Genomic DNA, 676 nt, shown 5'->3' with positions numbered 1-676 from the left:
TCCCTTTTTTTTTTTTTTTTTTTGTCCCTCTTTTTTAAACTTTTCTTTTTAGTGTCTAGTCAGTTGATTTAGTCTAGTATTGCCTGCAAACAAAGCATTCATTAATTTTCTCCGTCCATAAATCACATTTTTATTTGAGAAAAAGAAAATAATAACAATGAGCTTTTGAAAAAAAATTACAAGAATATGATAAAGTAAATTGCACTTAACACACCAAATACATATTTCTGTTATACAGTAATTGATTAATAGCTGATTTTTTTATATATGTAACGTAATTATTTAACTAAAATGTATTCGAATGATATTAGTTAAAAAATAATAATGCTTTTTAAAATTTAAATATATTTAATATATTAAAAATATAAAAAATTAATTTTTATAAAATATTTTTTTATAATATTCTTAACCTATACGTAAGCACAAGTTAACAAAACCTTTAAATTGATTCTCAACTGATCGAATGCATTTTAAGAAGGAGCATTTCATTGATCTTGACATCTTCTCGTCATTTGGTCAACGGCGAAACTTTCCACACGGCTTTTTTTTGTTTTTGGTGACTTCCACACGGCTTTAGCCCTTCTTCGAAAGTTCCCTTTATTAAACGAGGAATGTTAAAGTAAAAAATAAATAAAAAAATATAAGTAAACGATAAAAATATTAAATAATATGGATA

The sequence above is a fragment of the Arachis duranensis genome, chromosome 8 (assembly GCF_000817695.3).
Source record: "Arachis duranensis cultivar V14167 chromosome 8, aradu.V14167.gnm2.J7QH, whole genome shotgun sequence".
NCBI lineage: Eukaryota > Viridiplantae > Streptophyta > Magnoliopsida > Fabales > Fabaceae > Arachis > Arachis duranensis.
This window is presented reverse-complemented; position numbering follows the sequence as displayed.